The 18,682-nt window shown below is 36.4% G+C and overlaps 1 long non-coding RNA gene across 1 annotated transcript in view; it reads right to left on the reverse strand.

Moving 5' to 3' along the window:
• Nucleotides 1–18,682, reverse strand: part of LOC116161942 — a 79,037-nt gene that overhangs the window by 31,153 nt on the left and 29,202 nt on the right. Inside the window, exon 2 of the long non-coding RNA XR_004143456.1 lies at nt 5,461–5,500. This is a non-coding gene — a long non-coding RNA (uncharacterized LOC116161942). The remainder of the gene's footprint in view (nt 1–5,460; nt 5,501–18,682) is intronic.

An 18,682-nucleotide genomic window follows, 5' to 3' on the forward strand; every position in this document is an offset into this window, starting at 1 on the left:
CCATCTTGCTGGGCAAACTTTGCTCCTGGCTCAAGGGTAATCATTAACACCCGTTATAATGGCACCAATAAGTGAGATCCTCGCCGAATATGTCACACCGAACAATTTAATGGTCGCCCAATGAAACGCCAACAGCATCCGCAACAAAAGATTAAAACTCCACAACTTTTTCCGCGAGTTCAACGTTGATGTGGCATTAGTCACACCCCTAATCCAGGTGGTCCTGCTCGCGGATGAACGGCCTTCCATCACCGCATCGAAATCCGGTCAGATCAATCAACCCTAGCGCAATTCAATTTAGAGTTGCGGGATCGGACATGTTACTGGTTTCAGTCTGCAAGATCCCGGCTTAACCGTCCCACCATGAAGATGTGGCTAATAACCATACAACTATACTATACTTGTCGGCGGTCTAAATGCAAAACATTCAGCATGGGGACCACACATGCGACTAACACTGCTTCACTCCAGGAATAAGAAATACGAGATTGTTAGTTCCGATTCTCCGACACATATACCATCCAATACAGACTGTCAACCAGACATCCTACATATAACTACTGTGCGATCAAAAATGAGTTGCTGTCGAGTTACCTTTGGAACTTCTGTTTACATGGGAAATCGTATTTAACTTGAACTTCCAAAGGCGACTCGACAGCAACTCATTTTTGATCGCCCGTTATTCCTTCACTTACCCTGCAATTTAGAACTCGCGGAAAACCATTAGCTCCGACCACCTTCCCATCTTCATGTCTATCGAGACCGACATTCAATTAAGGTACCGGTAAACTAACTTGAAGGGTTTCTTATCTGACCCACAAATAAAATAAACGCCGCCCGATTATATTGTTCGCGAAATAAAGGAGAAGAGGAGACTGTTAATACGATGGTAACTGGAATTCTATGACCCCGAAGAACATGCTTAATGTTTTGCAGCAGTGCTGGAGAAAAACATCACCTCTAACCATCATTCTGACCTCGTTCACGTTGAGATAGTCATCCGTACAGTAAGAGACGCCGTAGAAATTTCGAATTACCCAAACCTTCTTTTTACCAATTTGAAACGAAAAAGATGGTCCTGTCGCAAAAACCGAGAACATCGCCAATAGTGGGTGGTATCAGGTACCGTGATAACGCGAATATTCAATTCGATGCTTGTGCACAAAAGTTACCTCATTGAGTGGAAGAAAGCAATCGCTATATGATTCCAAGGCCTGGAAAGGAGACTTCAAATCCTAGGAATTACCGTCCGATATCGCTGGTATCGACTCTCTAAGATTTTTCAAAAGACTCCTACTCAGAAGGCCTACTCCGTTACTCCCTATCAGAGATGAGCAATTTGCGTTCCGTATCGGTCATTTGACAAAGGTACAACAGCTAATAAGAGTGATAGACTTCGTAGCAGAATCGATGAACCGCGGGAATACGACGGTTGCGATATCGCTCGACATAGAAAAAGCGACTCGACTATGGAGAAAAGGACTCATATATAAACTGTGACCACCCAACCGCCATTGGCATACGTCACTCCACCTCACCAACAGATCATTCCCGGTGCGGGTAGAAAACAAGCTCTCAAGAGAAGAGGTGATGCATGTGGGGGTTGTACAAGGAGGTTGTCTCCCACCAGCCCCCTCAAACACTATCGCGGTTGCTGCAATAGGCAATTCCCATACTAAACAATGAAAGTAACGGAAAGTTGAAAAAACGTTCTTACTTGTTACACATCATTTTCTAAGAATTAAAACTCATGAGAAGGGATGATACTCCTCAATATGGTATCCCGTTTCCGAAGCGAATCTTGTATTCGAAAAAGCAGTTCGTCAAAAGTCTTTTTTTTTCATTCTAAAATGAACGAAAAACTTGTCTTCTCCCTCTCAGGTAGCGAAGTTAACGACGTCAAAGCATGCGCACTGCGCAATCATGGTAACGCGTTCCAGCGGAGTATCACTGTCAAATTTTTTCAAGATGACCGCCGATTGAAATCTTATTTTACCTCATAAGAAAATGAACCACCAATTCGCTATGCCCAGAAGTTGTCATTGTTCTGGCAAATTTTCATAAATTATGGGTCGTGTTCCCGTGTTGCTGCATTTCTATTAGTTGTAAACTTGTATCGTAATGAAAATCTGTATCGATCATTTAAGTACAGGTAGCAAATGTTTCTCCAGGAGAAAAATTGACACTTTAGTCCCTTAAATGAATGACAAAACACGATGATTTAGTCCACTATGTTGTAACCTCAAATTGTGCGCAATAATTTCAATTTCGAGCGTTTTAATTTTCACTTCTATATGTCAAACGGTTTGAGGATGAGAGCTTTGATTTTATCTTTAATACGAGCTTTAATAGCGACCCTGTATATAAAGATAAAGATAAAACAAGCATACGTAATGATCAAGCGGCGTTTAATAGAAAAGCTATCGTCATAGATCCCACCAACAGATACATTCCAACACGAAACCCCATTTAATGAATTAGTACCTAATTGATAGTAAGATAAGGATATAGGCTACAATGTCTAAACTTTTCGAGTAAATATAGAATTGTTTCCTATTGTTTTCGATGCGATTAAATTATCTTTTAAGGGCCGTCCAAGTTTTCAAGTATGAAGTTACCAGTGAACTTATTTATTGCCAGATAGTAAAGAACGTCAAATACACTTTTCGATGCAATATCTTCTTGGATTTAACTTAGGGTTAGTCGATTGCATTTTCAATCACATTTTTTGTAAGCTATCGAATATTTCCATTCGGTTGTAAACATATTTGACCGAAACTAAAATTAGTTATTGTACTTTAGGACAGATACATAGTAGGTAGTAGTCGATAATGTCTAATACATTCCACTAAAACTAAAATAAAAGATCAACTCTAACTCTTTGGCTAATTTATGGTGTTTCTAAAGGATAACGAAATTTGGCAACTTTCAATCACAATTCCGATAAATTTCTTTCCCTTAAATTTTGCTTCACACGTATCCCTTAATGAATATTTGCGGGGTGTATATAATTACCTTTGTAGCGGAAATGAGCTTTAGCTTATAACCGCATACGCTGTAGGTTCAATTAATGACTTGCTTTGCTTTTGAAAACAAACAAGTTTTGTAGATTACTAAAGTTCCTACGTACCAACCCTGCAATTATTTAAATGACTTTCCTATAGTCGTGTAGCGTTATGAACTCTTGAGTTTATCCTGCAGCGGCTCATTTAGAAAATTTCCGACGCATTGATACAACTGACCACTACAGCCTTTCAGCTGCATCACGTTCCTTTTGAACGGTTTGAAATATTCTGCACACGCAGTTTACAGAAAAATAGAAAAAGCTTACAATTGGCACATTCATTGCCTCGGGACAGTCACTATTATGATAGGTTTTTAAAATCTAAAGAACTGCATTATAGGTCCGGTTCGTAATTTTGATAAGAAAGAAAAAAAAACACATTGATTTATATAGCCCGTAAAATTCATTGTACGAAAATGACTAACAACCTTGTAATGGAACCGAATTTGCCCGCTAACCTTCGATTTAAATATTCCCGAACCCGTTTCCGTGGAGCACGTGTTTTTTCTGCTCTGTCCACCATTCAAATGGACCATAATTTACAATAAAATTGTCAAATATAACGCTATCCGAGAGAACTGAATGATCCCTATCGATCCGACGACTAGGAGCATGGTCGATATTAACAATTTTCGTCTCTAGGATTTGCTTGAAAAGGCGAAATTTAGGCAGAGGTATTTGTGTTTTTGTTGAGGGCAGAAGTAATTTTTACGTTTCGAATAGTGAGTGTAGCTTCGACAATAATAATAATAATAATTAAAAAACACAAAACTCCTTCTTCCCACAAACACACCACGTTATCACAACCCACTCGTATTCAACCCAAACGCAAAGCCAAAGAAACACTTACACAATAAAATCCATTTAATAAAATTACAGGAATTATTATAATGATTTTTTTGTTTTGTTTTGTTTTCCTCTTTCCTGATAGCGTTGGCTATTGTGCCCATCAATAGGTATGTTGGTAACTATGAGTTACATACTATCCCTAGATTTCAAATGTACGTGTGTGATTTTTTTTTTTAGGACCCTACATAACTTCACCAGACACAGACACTAATCGTTACTTGATTGTAATCCCTGCGATTAGTTAACCAGCCTAGACTTGAGTTCTCACAAGAAACACCTACCATAATAATAATAGTGTTTATTATGTAAAAGTAATTATAATAAATTACACAGTTTCGTCTTAAAAAAAGTACATCATGTCTTACAGTAACACAAATATAACTTCTAGACATTAGCAGTACAAAGGTGACGTAGGTATTCCTTTTTATCTCTACATCTATCTCATCCATCTAGTAATGATATGATCGTGTTAGATTATTTTCCAATTTAAAGTATTCTCGTACAACCATGAGTATTGCCATTTATAACCCATTCTAAATACAAATTGCCGTTTTATAATTATACTGGTGGTACTTTGAATTAAATGCAAGATTCCATGTTATTTTTTACGTAAATATGGTGATGGTTTTACCTGCCAACCCGCAATATGAATTACTGACCGATTTACTTGTTTTTATTTATATTTAGATACAGTATGTTCCCGTAGGGATGATATTCAATACGAGTATGCAGAATTAAACGGTATAATAAATAGGTATTATCGCGATTCGTGGACGGTGCTGCATTTGAAAACATCGATACTACATTTTAATTTATAATTGAATTTTTTGCAGCACATCTCCTTTCTTTCGCATGTTACTGTTTATTTACAGGGTGCTTCATCTGGGGGCGAGTGACGTACGTTAGGTGGTTGATTGTTACATATTGCACTTGGCATTGAGAATTAATTACAAACGTGTTCCCGTTGTTTTTTTTGTATCTATTGGGGTATCCGACCTGTGTGAAATGCTCTTCTGAGAGACCAACTCCCAGCGTTTTCATACAATACTGACATGTCATGACTAGAGCAACTAAAGACTACTCGGTGTGGCATTTGGACTGACCATCCAATATCCAAACTTATGTGTGAATTTATTGTAATGTTTTAATGATTTTTTTATGCTATGTGTGTCAAATGTTAATTCTTTAGGAATCCCAGTGGAGCCTGTGATTCGACATTATATTAATTGACTTGACAACCATCATAGCATGCATTATGCCATTACAGGTGACTAATTTTTCTATGAAGTTTAATATTAATTCGTTGTATACTAACAACCTCAACAAACAAGTAACAATATTGTAAATAATCAATTTTCTCCAATTGGGGTGGCTTCGAAAATAAACAAAGAAAAAGGTACCTTCTCCAAGTACGTTACAATGTGCTAATTTTATTTTGCTTTAAGTGTATCCGAAAGTGTACCCTACATAGCCTATTACTAATTTAGTATTTTATGAATGTTGCTGATCTGTACACCAATAAGTGATTCATACAAAGATGTACTTACATTGACACATCACGTGATCAGAAAACTTGACACAACGAACCTGTAAAAAAAACATTGTAGAAACTCGCTAATAAAACATGTAAAAAACACATTGTCCACTACACATTTTCAATTAATTTAATTATGAATGATATTACAAAGCGTTGAACGGGCACTACACATAAACAACCGGCTAGCTCAGGGAAGTAAAAGTTAAAGGAACGTGAGATTCCCTACAGCGGTTAGTTCGTTTGGCATTTCCTAGCTTCGTCGTATGGTTAAGCGCCACGTAGTTTCTTTATACATTTTTAACTTTTCCTGTATAAAAACCCACTAATTAAAAAAATCCTCATGTATCCGTGCTAGTACGTTAAAAATCCAACGTAAGTAGATGTAGTAAAGATTTAGTCCATCCTTAACTTCTAAATTAAATAACAATAAGGTATGCGCAAGGATAAATAACATTGTTTCCTTTAATAATGCTATTGAAGAACCTTCGAGAGAGCTCTGTCCAAGCAATAACAAAAGCAATATCAAGGATCGAAATACTGATATGATTACACAATACAAGTACGTTAACATTTAAATTAATCCCTTATATGTTCCTTGTAGAGGAAACTATCCAATAATTACTAAATTATTTTAATTACAGAGTAAGTGGTTATTCGGGCTGACCCAATTGAAAGTTGACTTTGCATGTCCACAACGAAATGACCATAGACAGGTATATCTGGTGCCTTGATAAGACTAATATTGATAAACCTCGCAATTAACGTGGCTGTAAGGTTAAATTGGGAATTTCCTCTACTTGAAATTAAAACCGAACACCAAAATGAGAAATCCACAACTTGTACTGAAACTAAACAATGACAAGTAACAAACTCCTTGCTCACAGAGATCTACATACCTCTAAATAATAAGAATGTGACATAAAAAAATAATACGGTGACGATGGACAATTAAGTTGATGCGACGGCGAAGGACCAAACACGCAATTACATTAAGCATGGCTCCTCCAAACACTCTGCTTCATCGAACCAAACGTACTCGTAACTTGAATGATGCCGTAAACGGAAGAGCAATGCATCATGCGTGAAGGGTTCGTCACAGATGAAATGACAGATCATTTAAATATGACAGTGGTCCTTAAGTAGAAATTACAGTGAGCATCAACCAAAAATAATTTATAAGTACTTCCTGCCAACGCCACAACGATCGACGCAACACTTCCGAAAACTGCGATATGAAGATTTGATCAGCTGACAGTGAGCCGGAATAAAAATTCAGGTGCTCCAGGTCCTATTGTTCACCCATAGCGTAGGATTATGTATTATTATGTCTCCTTCACCGTAAACTACAAAGAACAAGAAAAGGCATCAACGGAACTTTCTTAGAAAGTGCTGAAAACTTTCTCCACTCTATACACGCCAAAAGAATATATCGTGGAAGTAATGCCAGTACCCTACGTGGGAGTGTGCGTATTTTATAATGCAAGTTTGCACGACACCAGACGATTCCACATTCGCGCATTATTCAGACATTTATCTTTAGCAAAAGTGTTCACGTTGTTCTTGTTAAAAATGTTTAATGTGGTCCAATTCCAATGCAACCTTTAATTCTTCTTGTTAGATTTAGTTGTTTTATATAGCAGATGTTTAAATTGTGATCGTGTTAAAAAGCATGTAATAAACTCAGTTGAAATATAACATGTACCTAAATACTTGCAAAAATAAAACTGTTACACAAAGTTTAGCGTCGTCACACTTGATTATTATATAGAAAAGGGTAAATAAAAGTGAAAAAAAGCTGTCTATTAAAAACACAAAATGTATACACATTTTAAAGTAAATTAAGGTTCTTGTCTTGTGTTCTGACATACAAAGCTACCCTCAAGTAAAGAAAACGTATTAAATACGCTTCTCAGACAATCTGTAGGTACATGCATATAGTAAAACCAAGTAGAATAGTGACATCGCCTTCGAGAAGTGCACTAAAATGAGTTCCAATGTCATAATTCTGAATACTCCCATAAAAATTACAGTAAACCTGCATGATCCTTGGAAAGAACATCCATAAACCTCTTAAAAAATTGCAATTCGTGTATTTGCTGGCCGAATAAATTAAAAGAACATTAAATTTGATCAGTACAATGTTTCAGGAAATTTCTGCAAGGAATGCAATAGGTATTGTAAACTTAATCAATTAAAAAAAAATCGTTCGCTTAGACTGCATTGTATGCACATCAAAGCGAGTCATATACGAACGCAAGGAATTGTGTATTGAAAACAATGCAGGAATGATGTAAGGAACCGAGGGATTTTGCGATACTTTGGATTCATAAAATATTCTTATGCTTTTACAAAACTAAAAAGAGTCAAATCAATAATGCAGCTTTACACTTTTTAGGTGCCGGAAAATCCGGCATATGAGAATGAACTCAATATTTCGTACCGCACTTCCGGTTGCTGAATGGTGGAATAAATCCTGTCAGCGGGAGCTGGACACTGCTTTTACACCCCAATAAGCGCATTTCAAGTTCGTGAATTTTTTAATGGTGAACATTAGCGTTTCAACTGACTTCTTTTTTTACCATTCATAATCTGAGCCATTATGGTGTACTCACCACAAACCAGTAAGAGCACTACGTGAAAATCCACGCCTAACGCAAGTCCAATCATTTTGAAAGCGAACTAGTCTCCTGGGGTTTCGGGAGGAGAGTTTTAACGATTTCTGAACTCCAGATACTCAATTTTAGAAGCTGAGTTGACTTCAAGGATCAGAAAACTTAAACATGGTATGGCGGGGGACTGGGATCATCTCATGTCCGGTGATTAAGGTTAATCAATGGTTAAAAACACCGGATACGGCGGCTCTGAGACATTTCGATTCCAGGACATCTCGGTTCTGCAAAAAAATCATATTGAACAGGGAAAGAGATTTTAATAAATGTACCTCTAGAGTCTAGATCTTTAAAATGTTGAATTAAAGCCGAAATGTATAGACCTACAAAATATTTAATAAATTTATAAAGCTCTCTAGCTTTTCTGAGTCTTATTTTTCTTATTAAGGAAATGCAACTCTTGTTAAGAAAACAACCGAACTTCGTTAGTAGCGGCAGCAAGCTTGTTATTCCGCTTAAAATGTTATATTTTCCGTTTGAAGTGCACCGCAATTGATTTAACATACGATAAACACTTTTTTCACAACTTTTGCACTCCACTTTCTTCTCTAGTTGTATAAATCGGTAATCGGTAACTAATTTAATTAATATATACAAATACTATACGGGGCGTCAATTTTAAAACTTGCAGTCGGTCATATTTTCCAAAATAAAGACGATATTGATTCAGTGTACTGCATGCAAGAGGTGAGCTCATTGTTCCTGCGCTGGATAGGAAAAAGAAGATGACGAGGTGGCCCATTTTTGCGAATTTTATATTATTCATATTATAATGAAGAAACAACAATTACTTAATTTCTACTTTTAAACCTTGTTTTGTGAATAAAAGCTAAAAGAAATGTTGCCTTGTGTGAGTTTTTTTTATTGTTGAAAGCTCATTCAGAAACCCTCCCTCCAACCTTAACGTCCCCTTCTTGCTCCCCTGACACCTAAGTATTTGTCTTTTGTTCATCTAAGTTTGCCATTCCTCAAAATCAGTACACAAGGAACAGATGTCTACAGAAGACTCTCGCTATGCAGTGCGGGATACAAGATATATGCAGCCCACCTACCACAATGCCTAGAGGGCCATACACCCGAGACACCAGCTTACCAAGCAGGATTCATAACCTTTGTAAAAAAACTCAAAAATTACTTTTCATGTAAAGAATCGAAGCCGAGCCGCCCGATTACAAGCCGAATACCATCGCCACTAGACCATTATGGCATACATTTGTACCTATTCGAATAAGGAAGATTTGGTTTAGATATTAAAGTATTTACACGCAAATCGATAACAAAATAATCCATAAACAATTCATTGTTTGTTCAAAAACCGACAATATTTACTTTAATACCTTCAGAGTGATACGGTGAAGTGAAATGCACACTTTGGGGCCGAAACGATTAGTATCAAATGAGATTTGTACGCTTGTTGAATAAAAATTCGAGGTGTGTCAATTATAGGAACTAAAAAGTGTCAGTTTAGTGTTATGTAGACACGGTTCAGACTTGCAATTGATCGGCTGCCCGATCAGTGAGGCTTTTGAATGAAAATTTTGAGTCAACAATGAAAAGGTCATATATTACGTTTTAATTTATTGAAGGGCAAAATGATGTTAACGGAAGAGCATTTTGTAGTCAACCTTATTCGCTCATATGTTTACCCACTGAAACACATTTTTTTAGCAATCTTAATATGTAAACACATTGCCAATGGGTTGCTTAAAAAAATAAAGTCAAGACTACCCTTAACTAAAATTAATGTAATTAATATTTACGTCTCCGCATGCGCACTCTCTTACATCGATGCGTACACCACGAGCAGGTGTTAACGCTGCGTCTTTCTCTTTCACACGGAACCGTATGGTTGTCGCAATTTTAAGTAGTGCGCGAGAGAAAAACATGTGTATTGAAAGAGCTATTACCGACATGTTTCCAAGGATTTTGTACTTGTAGAAGGAGAATTACGAACTTTGTAACCGATTATTGCACAAACCCGTCTTCTAAACCGTCTTGATTATCACACCATATTTTCCACCTAGGTTTTTTATTACATACCTAATCGAATGTTGATCGAATAATTAATTTAATAGAATAAGCCATAAGGATACGAATAAAAAAATTCAAAGAACAATAATATTGTTAAATTATTCCAATGCAAACTAACAGCCGATAGAAACTTCAGTGGGGAAAGAGACGTGTTGTCTTATTGTCTACTTCCGATAACGCAACATGCAAACGGGAAGTCAATGGACATTCTCGAATAATTAATCAAAAAATGGACGAGGATAGGGCGGAAATTACGAGAGACTTTGAGAAGAAGATGGATGAGCAGACGGACGATCGATGAGCAGAACCGTATTAAAGCAGTAGCGCTTTTAACTATGTTGATCCACACCCAAAAGAATTCGTGAAAGTAACCGACAGGAATACGCAGGGGAATACGTAACTTCATAAGAAAAATTACGTCTTGACAAACATACGAATTAATTATTTAAAGGAGGATTACCGGCTTTATACTATGTACACAAGAGCCGAGATTTCAGTAATTTCAACCGATTTCATTAAAACAAAATTAGGATGTTTGGAAAAATGAGCGATGATAACACAACCACAATAATTGAAATGAATTGCAGCAAATAACAGAATGTTTTCGTGTATAAGAAGGATATTTAAGAAAGTTAAGACATGACGAAGTTCAGTTCATCGAAACGGAGGAGAAAGGGATTAGGGGATGTAGAAGTAGAAATTGAAAAAAATTATTGCAAGGCGAAGAGTACGCGGGAACTAATGAGAAAAGAATTGTCTGGGATAAGAACATCAAGGGGCAACTTTTAAAATTATTGGAAGAGCATCCAAGTCTACTCATGGACATTGACGTACATACCATGCAAGGTAAATGATACATACTTAATTGTTTGTTTAATCCAAAATTTTATTGTAAATTTAATCGAGACTGAGTAAGTCACTATTTCTGGAAACGATAGTTCAAAATAATGTTTGTCCTTTAATTAGGTATACTAGCCAGATTTATCCTTGACCGCAGTGGAAACCAAAGCAACAAATTAATACAAATTCATGAAGGCGAAGGTTGTTTATAATCAATGTAGCGAATACCACTACAATGCTATACAAAGCCCACTAAGTGTTAACGCGTGAAATTTGTATCTACTCCGATACACATATTATGTGGACCAGTAAATATATAAACTTGACAGTTTATGAAAATCATAACTTTACAGAATTTTCCAATCATGGCATGGTGGGATATATGCCGTAATCCAAACCATCTGTTTCCGTTTCAATTCAAAAGAAATTTATACGACACGTCTGCAACAAGTTTTCGAAGTAGGGCAAATGCTTACCGAAATATTATATATGTTTATCATGATTCTCACAAATTTATTAGTACTTAAAAGACTCACGGTCCTTTGATCGTTTTGTGCTCAAGGAGGTATTACATCTTTACACACATGTATTCTATAACTTATATTTTGATAGCCGAGTGAAGATAAATAGCGCTTGTTCCGTAGTCAGACGTTTTAAGCTATTAAACAGAATTTTATGGTGATAGACGGAAGTTCCAATAAAATAATGTTTCCCTTTCCTTCTTAAAACGCGAATGGTTTAAGAAAACTCCCTTTCTGTTTGTTTTTAATTAAGGGTTAAGGAATTTTAAATTGAGTATTCTGAGCAACATGCGATCGTCATAATTGCATCGCATGGGAGAAAAGCAAACCCAAAATAGAGCAATTTCACGAGATATACGCAATTCTATCACAAATAAAAGTAGTGGACGTGGGCGAGAGCTTATTCGAGCATAAACCTTAAATTGGTCACTGGTAATTGAAAATGATCGCTTCTCTTTAAGGGCTTCACGTGATGTATGTGTTCCTGAAAAAGGCGCTAGAATTATAGCTCAAAAGAGTAGGCTACATAAATGTATAAAAACAGAGAGATGGAATTAAAGGGATTCTTTAATTTCAGCAAGCTTGAGTCCGGATGAGAAAGAATTTAAAGATTGTGAATTAAGCCTAGTTAGCTAATGTATCATTCACAACCGGCACCACTTCCCCGAAAGTTTCTGAATGTACGGCTTTCCAGCGAATTTATGAGAATGGGATTTACATATGTCCTGTTTCAGACAGAGAATTACTTTGTAGACAAAAAAAGAAGTAGACGTATTAAAACTCGGTTCTAAACCTTACGTAACTACAGTAAGTGCTGTTGCTCTGGTGAAAAATAGTGCTTCATCCAACTAGTATGTTACATGTTGCTTCGTATACTTTCAGATGTAATTCCTCTCAAATATTTTAAGATCCCCTTTTCAGAGCACTTGCTAACGAAGGGGGACTTGTATAGACTAACTGCCCATGCCGGTTGTTCGGGCACCTTCTCTTTCAAGTTTTTGGTATTAGATCAGTTTGAAAACTGGTGTATTTTGCCGAAAAGTATCACAATCGTTATTTATGCACTAATATGATTGGGAAACATTTGAACGCATTACTACAAATGACGAAAAACTAAATTTCATGCAAATTAATGACTACGTCTACAAATGATTTCTTTGTCTTGTACCTATATCCTTTGGTGGAAACTTTCGCAAACGCGTTTAACTTAGGTTCTCAAAGTGTGCTCCGCGAAGGCTCCGCGAAAATTCCGAAGGGGCTTCGCCGCCACTGGCGCACGCTAGTACGCCTTTCCACGCACGTCTACTTCGGAAAACAGCCAATCGCTCTGTTGAAAGTTTCACCGGTCCCATCAAGTCATTGCTTGTTTTAGGAGCGAGTTGAGTAGTGCGTTGTAAATTATTATTCTTGTTTCTTAAAAGTTGTACAAAAAATTACCTGAAATGGACCGATGGCTACAAACTGGAGCATTTAAAAACAGCGGCGATTTCCGAGGTACCAGAAGAACCAACGCCTGGGCTTTCTAATGTAGGTATTTTCTGCATTTATAAATAAGATACGAAAAATCGCATACGATTTTCAGTATAGGGGAATTTTTTGCCACTCAGCTCGTATTCGGAAACCAGAATTTTGATCCGGCTCATATTCAATAACACTGATCTTTGAACTCGTAGAAACCGATGGGCAAAGGTTCGACATCGCTGTCTCTTTTCGTTCTCGAGTTAGACGGGGAATAGACAGACGGACATGCGGACAAACTGACAAAACCATCACATAACGGGAATTTTTTTCTTTCGAACAATTCCTCTAAAAAGGGCAACATTTATGGGGGTGCGATAACAATTGGGGGCACTAAAAGTGGATATTCAAAATTTTTCAAAAATGTGTACGAGGCAACCAGAACTCGCGCGCAAAACATCCTTGCGAGTGTCTCGGAGGGTCCGTTATCTTACATTCAACTTCATAGGCGCTCCGTGTTAAAAAAAAGTTTGAGAAACGCTGATTTAGGGTATGCTACCGAATCTGTTCCAGTTTTTAATCACAGCATTGTTTGAAGTTTTGAATGAATGCACTAAAGGGTATACGATTTAAATACCTTCATATATGCCAGCATTATCCATGCATTTAAGACTTTGTTCGTAAGATGCTTACTATTCGTCAAACAACTTTTCATATTATTGATAATAGGTTTTACTGGATTTGAATTTTTCTCCTATACAATTTTCTTCTGATTTTGCACCAATTCATTGAATGGCAGGTGTATTCTCTTTTTCAACCGAAATCATTTTATTTCAGACGATGATTTGTATAAGCAAACGTCAAGTAACATTTCAATGGCAATTATGGAATTACCAATAAACAGCCCACTTAATTAGACATGTATTCGAGTATAACGTATTTTACTTCTAAATTTCAAAGTAGGTATAATATTGCAGGTACATATAATTAAAAATACTGTAAGAAACACGTGTATAATTAATCTAAAGATTAACCTTGTTGGGCGTGCTTTAAAGACTTGATTATGCACTTGTCTCTTAATACACTATTATTTTATAGCAAGATGTTAAATTAACATTTAAGTAGGTTTGAAAGAGTAGGCTAAGTATGTTCTTAACCATAAAGGGTGGATACAGTAATCACTTTAACGGCAAGGGTAGATAAAGTGAAACATCTATCTATCTTTCTTATTAAAAATGGAACGCAGAGCACGATACAAAATAAAGTTCAGAACGGAATACAATATTGTTTCCATGGAAACGACTGGAGAATCTAAGCTTGCTATTTTGGACGTCTAAATTAAATTACCCACAGAATTTTCAAAAGTTATATAATGATATAAGATCTTACTAATGATGGAGTCAAAACTTCAACCGCGAATTACGAATAGCATACAGATCTGCCACACAAAGATTCGTTGGCACATCAGGGCTTAAATCGTGCATGTTCTAGTGTTAGCATATTATTCAAGTGATGTCCAAGAACAAGTTGCGCCAGAGTGCGGGTTCCCTCCATCCATTGAACCTAATGTGACCTTTTGTTATCACGATGTCTGCAATAAAAGAGGTCTGTATTGAGAGAGGTCGGCTTCCAGGCTATTTTATTTACAGATGTATCCAGTATGTCTACTAACATTTACTGGTCAAAGCGCAAGTACACTAGATCGGAATTTTTTGCACGTTTGATCCTGCGAGTGCAGCACTAGTAGCATTAAAAAACGCCCGCTTTCTTGTTATATTCCGACAAGTATAAAAAATTGTAGTAGGGGGTAGTAGAGCAGGCGAACGCAAACATTTTACCAAGTAAATCAAACGTCCAAATTGCTTGGATGTCCAGTTTCTAAAAGTGCCACAATTTTGCATTTCTTTTGCTTTTATCTATAAACATAAAAGGATAGAACCAACAGTTTTCCTATGAACATTTTAAAGGAAGACTGTACCGCCATTTCGCCGAAATTATTGTCGTGGGGGCGTTATCAATTCAAGGGAACTGCGTCGTGTAGTGGAAATTAACGTTATGCTGAACCGTAAATACTTAATACGTGCGTTAACATTTGCGCGCTATTGCATTACTGGATTAGCGTGCTCGCAATTACCACGAAAGCGTCGAGGTCCAAGGTAGAGAACGTTTAGTGTGGCTACATTTGGAGCGGTTAGACAATTAAAAACAAGATTTTTAATTTACATGAGCATTTATTTGACAGTCATCAAACCAAAGCATCAGGTTTTAATTCTCAGATTAAAAATGGAGACAAAGGACCAACATTCGGCAAGGTAAGAATTATTTCTGAGCTATCCGTGGTATTAATTCTTTCATTACAAGAAATTTTTGTTTCAGGTGTGTTATTTTAACAGTCAGAAGTCCAGTGGTTCCAGTTTATCGAAATGATTTTATACCTAGACCGTTTCCACAACATAATTGGCACAACTTTCTTATGAAAATTCGTTTGGCAAAGCTGTTTGACAGTTTTGTTCTTAAGGGTGTCTCCAATAAATTTTATGAAATTCTAACAACTCTAACACTCAGCACAAAACAAGCGAAAGTTATTACGGACATTCGTTTGGAGAAACAACTTAATCATGTTGCTCGTAGTTTAATTTTTGTCTGATATTTACTGTTAGTAGCTGATCCATCATATGCTAGACTTACAAAAATGTAAGTTTAATCAGAGCGTTTGTTTCCTTACATGTCACAATTATCAATTAAAACACTTGCTTTCTAATGAAACTGATTTACTTTAATTTTACTTATTACACAACTATTTGGAAAAAAATAGCAAAATGTGCAAGTGCGTATATTGAATGAAAATAAAACTGAAAACGAGGTGACAAAGTCTGATTTTAAGCGTCACGTATTCAATTAAGTGAAATAAACGATTTTGTTGTGCCAGTTTCTTGGGTACATTGGAAAACACCTTTGATCAGTGATTTATTACCGGTATTTACAAATTTAGGTCGTATACCGATGGTAATTAGATAAAAATTTAAATTACTTGAATTAGATTCAGTGTCAAGTTCTAACACTATGAACGCACTCTATTTTAGGAATATAAATGTATGTATTTGTTATTAATAAACAAACCGAGGTACTAGGTCTATGTCAAATATTGCCAGCAACAGTTTCGAAAGAATTTATTTACTCGTAACAATCAGACCAAAAAAGGATAACAAGGACCATATTAAATTGTATTTTCTGTTGGTATTCAATTATTGAATGTAAACTTCCAATTTCATTAAGTATTTCCGATTTGAAACAATTGGACTTTATATCAGCCCCGAGGGCACGGATTCTGCTACTGCGGAATTCCTACTTCCTGCCAATCATATTTAGTTTAATTAGGTATTATAGGTAATGTAAGCGACAGGTGACAGTCACAAATTGCAGCGTATCAATTTGATTATTCCTGTTGCCAGTTACACTTTGTGATCCAAAACAAACCCACGAATCTTTTATTTATGATGGGTTACTTGCACATCGCGTGCGCGTTGTATAACTTTCAATTTTACGGTAGTCACTCTATAGATACCATTATTATCTCTGTCATAACCATGAACTCAAACGAGAACACCTTCGAGACTCTCCCACCGCCCTTGTTATTTAAAAAGTTCTGCCTATTTACGGAAATCGATCGTGGGTCCAAAACTCCAAACCACCAATGAGCACATAATAAATTTGTCAGTTATGCGCGTACACAAATTCACGGTAGCATAGTTATTATTCATCACAAATTAATTAGTTTGTCTCAAAGAATTTCTAGCGGGCGAGGTCTTTTGAAATCAAAGCCAATAATAAATTAATATCCTCTACAGGTCATTATTGATTTTAATAAACACGGTTTCTACCCCTAATGAAATAATTTAAATAAACAAGATCTGAACATGTATTTCAATGAGAATAAGAGGGGTAGCACTCTAAAATTACCTTACTGGTCCATTGGTACATATCTAATATTCTTGAAACTTTAACAGTTCCGTAACTATTCTGGAGTTATGAGGTGGTGCACCATCTTGTTGAAATATTACATTACATATTTCTCTACACTAAGAGATGATCATCAAGAACGTCGTCAAAGACGAGTCGGTTTATGATATGATGGTACCTTTGTGAGTTGAGTTTGCATTGGAAGATCTCATAAACCAATACACGATTCCGAAAGAGTGCGCACTAACTTTAAATCGTCCTTGCGTTTGAATATCTACGGTTCGACGCCCGTTAAAAATTCCAGCAGTACTAATATGGGCCTAATCTGTCCAAATAATGTTTGAAAGATACTTTCTATTCATTTACGCTAACAACGTTCCATGTTCTTTATAATAGGCTTTTGCATTTGAATTTTGCAGGTACCATCTTTTCTTCCACTTCTGCAACAAACCACTGAATAGACGGTGTATTATATTTTTCAACCAAAGTCATTTCATTTGTAAAGACGGTGATTTGTATAAACTAACTTCAAGTGACATTTTCATGGCAATGATGGAATTTCGAATATGCAGCCCACAGAAGTGTATTTGAGTACCCATGTCTATATGATTTTATTGTAATTACCTCATTTTTAAATTATATTTTAGGTATAATAAACAAGTTGGAAAGTAATCGATGCATCGACCTACTTAAACGCGTTTTTGTACGACGGATCGAGGTTTTCTTAGCGCTGAAATATAATCTCCATGCAAAGAATTGTGGCAAAAAGCTAATGCTTCAAACCGGAGCATTGTCTGATGCCTTCGAGGGTTATATCTTAAAAAACTTTTGCAAGTCGACCGACCGACCGAATAGTAAAAGTGAATTATAGTTTTTTTCAAACGCGCTAAAAATACCACGCGTATAATAAACTTGATTATACACTTGTTTCTTAATATACTATTATATGCTTTCCCGACAAAATCCGTGCATTTGGTAACTGCATCTTCGCTATCCATTGCAGTATTTGTTGCAACCCTTCGACGCTTTGTGGCATGTCGGGGTCGGTGCACTGACATGACTGGCTTCTAAAGATATGGGATTGGAATTTGATGTGGGGGGGGGGGGGGGTACAAAAGTGGCTAGGGATTAGGTTGCCGAATTGCGGTTTGATTGTGTTTCATGCGCAGAATTATGAAGACCCTAAAAAGTGTTGCATTCGTCTTGGTCTCTAATTTGGCAGATATAGCGATGCAGTTTTATGCATTCGATTAGGTATGTTTTTTTGGGAAGGTTTGTAACTATCAAACACTTTCTGGATCATGAGACCGAACGGATGCATATTTCTCTAAATTTTTTCGGTTTTTTTGATACGAAGGGATTTTGAAAAAACAGTACGGTATTTTAACTCATCATTTTACACCCCTATAATATCCCCTTATACAAGGGGTTTAGACAAAGAATAACGCAGTTTTCAATATATTGTAGCGAATATTCCAGAAATCCCGATAGACATCGAGGTTCCATGAAATAATAGTCATCGGCGATAAAGAACGAAGGCGGATATGACCCAATCTTTCCGGGAAATGTGACTTGTTTTGTTCCAGAGCATTCGATAAAACTCGCGACCACTCGGAAACACTCAAGTTTACTATACAAGTAATTCGAATTGCGTTTCAGGACAGTTCCAAGTTTGACGCCAAAGTAATAAATAGTTTGTGCTGTTATAAATTGCGTGTATTTAAGTGATAAATAATATTTTAACTGTTATAAA

The sequence above is a fragment of the Photinus pyralis genome, unplaced genomic scaffold, assembly GCF_008802855.1.
Source record: "Photinus pyralis isolate 1611_PpyrPB1 unplaced genomic scaffold, Ppyr1.3 Ppyr1.4_LG10, whole genome shotgun sequence".
In the NCBI taxonomy this organism is placed as follows: Eukaryota; Metazoa; Arthropoda; class Insecta; order Coleoptera; family Lampyridae; genus Photinus; species Photinus pyralis.